At 45.8% G+C, this 2,955-nt stretch overlaps 1 pseudogene; it reads right to left on the bottom strand.

Moving 5' to 3' along the window:
• Positions 1-1,277: 1,277 nt before the first annotated feature.
• On the bottom strand, positions 1,278-1,387 carry LOC136309690 (small nucleolar RNA U3; annotated as a pseudogene).
• Positions 1,388-2,955: the final 1,568 nt, after the last annotated feature.

Here is a 2,955-nt window from a genome sequence, read left to right as displayed (position 1 = left end):
CAAGATTAACATACAGAAGTCAATTGCATTCTTACATACCAGCAACAAGCAACTGGAAATTTAAATTTAAAATATCATTTACAGGCCCTGGCTGGTTGGCTCAGTGGTAGAGCGTCGGACTGGCGTGCAAGGGGTCTCGAGTTCGATTCCCAGCCAGAGCACACAGGAGAAGCGCCCATCTGCTTCTCCTCCCCTCCCCCTCTCCTTCCTCTCTGTCTCTCTCTTCCCCTCCTGCAGCCGAGGCTCCATTGGAGCAAAGATGACCCAGGCGCTGGGGATGGCTCCTTGGCCTCTGCCCCAGGTGCTAGAGTGGCTCTGGTCACAACAGAGCGACGCCCCGGAGCGGCAGAGCATCGCTCCTGGTGGGCGTGCCGGGTGGATCCCGGTCGGGCGCATGCGGGAGTCTATCTGACTGCTCCCCCGTTTCCAGCTTTGGAAAAATACAAATATATATATATATATGTATGTATGTATGTATGTATGTGTCATTTACAAAATACATAGGGGTGAATTTTAAACTTTTACTTTATTTTTATTTTATTTTTTCTTTTTACAGAGACAGAGAGAGAGTCAGAGAGAGGGATAGATAGGGACAGACAGGAATGGAGAGAGATGAGAAGCATCCATCATCAGTTTCTCATTGCAACACCTTAGTGGTTCATTGATTGCTTTCTCATATGTGCCTTGACCACGGGCCTTCAGCAGACCGAGTAACCCCTTGCTCGAGCCAGTGACCTTGGATCCAAGCTGGTTAGCTTTTCTTTTGCTCAAGCCAGACAAGCCTGCACTTAAGCTGGCAACCTCGAGGTCTTGAACCTGGGTCCTCTGCATCCCAGTTTGACGTTCTATCTACTGCGCCACCACCTGGTCAGGCATAGGGGTAAATTTTAAAACCACAAAATGCTTCGGGATAAATTGAACAAAATTTGTACAAGAACTACACAGTCAACATTGCAAAGCACTGCTGAGAGAAAGGCAAGAAGATGAGGAGAGGGGCAGTTACTCTGTGTGCACGGGCTGGGAGACTCGAGTTGGTGAAAATGTCCATTTACCCCTAGCTGACCCATAATGCCAACGTAATCCCCATCCAAATCTCAGTATTTCGTTGTTGTTGTTTTTAAGAAATTCACAAACTGATTCTGAAATTATATGAAAATGCAAAGCACTTAAAAGGGTTGACATATTTTTACAAAAGAACAGTTTGGAGAACTGACCTGACTTCAAGACTTGCTCTAGGGCTACCATGATCCAGACAGGGTAGACTTGGAGTGAGGAGAGACACACAGGTCAATGAGATAAAACGGGGAGTCCAGAAATCGACCCACGTGTCTATGGACAGTTGACTTCAGGCATAAACTATAGAAATGATCCCTGAAAGTATAGTCTTGACGGTTGACTTCAGACACATCTGCCCAGTTCACCCCAGGATCAAAGGACAGTTTTATTCCAAAACATGGTGCTGGAAAAATTGGACACGCATAGGAAAGAAGAATAAATAAGTAAACAGAGGAAGAATGTCGGCCCTTGCCTCCCACCACACATAAAATTCATTCAAAAATTTGATCGCTGGCATAACTGCAAAAGCTAAAACTATAAAATTCTCTAATAAACAGAGGGAAATCTTTGCAATATTGGGATAGGAAAATATTTCTTACATAGAATGTAAAAAAAAAAGGACTCATTATTATTTTTTTTTTTTTTCTGAAGCTGGAAACAGGGAGAGACAGTCAGACTCCCGCATGCGCCCGACCGGGATCCACCCGGCACGCCCACCAGGGGCAAAGCTCTTCCCACCAGGGGGCGATGCTCTGCCCATCCTGGGCGTTGCCATGTTGTGACCAGAGCCACTCTAGCGCCTGAGGCAGAGGCCACAGAGCCATCCCCAGCGCCCGGGCCATCTTTGCTCCAATGGAGCCTTGGCTGCGGGAGAGGAAGAGAGAGACAGAGAGGAAAGCGCGGCAGAGGGGTGGAGAAGCAAATGGGCACTTCTCCTGTGTGCCCTGGCCGGGAATCGAACCCAGGTCCTCCGCACACTAGGCCGATGCTCTACCGCTGAGCCAACCGGCCAGGGCAGGACTCATTATTTTTTAAATGATAAATTGGACTTCATCAAAATTAAAAACTTTGAAAGGCACTAAGACAACAATAACAAAAGAAGTAAGGTGTATACTGGGAGAAAAATATTCATATACATACGTCTGAAAAAGGAAGACTTGTATTCAAACTATTTAAAGAATCCTTGCAACTTGATAATAAGGAATCAGCACAAATTTTTTTAATTCAGCAACATACTCCAGAAGAGAAGATATACAAAGTAGCCTCTATGCACATGAAAAGATCATTAACTATTAGAGATACAAGCTAAAATCGAATGAGATAACATGACATGCCAATTAGAATGTCTAAAATTCAAAAGTCTGACAACACCAAGTGTTGGCAAGGAGGTGGAACAGCAGGACACTCACTCACTGCTGGTGAGATTGCAAACGGTACCCTCGCTCTGGAAGACTGTCCAGCAGTTTCTTAGAAAGTTAAACATACACTTGCCAGGTAACCCAACCATCTCACTTCCAGGTGTGTACCTAGGAGAAAAGAAAACAGATGTTTATACAATCCTTCTCCCCACCTGCTCTCTCATGGCACACTGCCTTCCTGGCTTTTGCAGGAGCAATTGCATTGTGTTGAGGGGTAAAGGGGTGGGGTGGGGGTGCTAATGGTGAGCACTGGGCCCCAGCTAGGGAGTTAAGAAATAGATGAGGGGGGGAGAGGAAATAAAAATACACCTTTCTTTACAGCCTTAGGAACTACATAAGGGGCCCCAATTCTCAATGGATTACCATATATAAGGGCAGTACACCCAGTTGCTGAACCCTAAGTGTGGAACCCAGTGGTGAAATCTCTGGCCCAGTGAAGGGGATATTTGAAAAGCTCTCAGTTATATTGTCCCCAAGTCAG

Source organism: Saccopteryx bilineata, chromosome 6, assembly GCF_036850765.1.
Source record: "Saccopteryx bilineata isolate mSacBil1 chromosome 6, mSacBil1_pri_phased_curated, whole genome shotgun sequence".
Classification (NCBI taxonomy): Eukaryota; Metazoa; Chordata; class Mammalia; order Chiroptera; family Emballonuridae; genus Saccopteryx; species Saccopteryx bilineata.
Note: the sequence above shows the minus strand (reverse complement) of the source record. Positions and strands in the feature narration are given on the sequence as shown.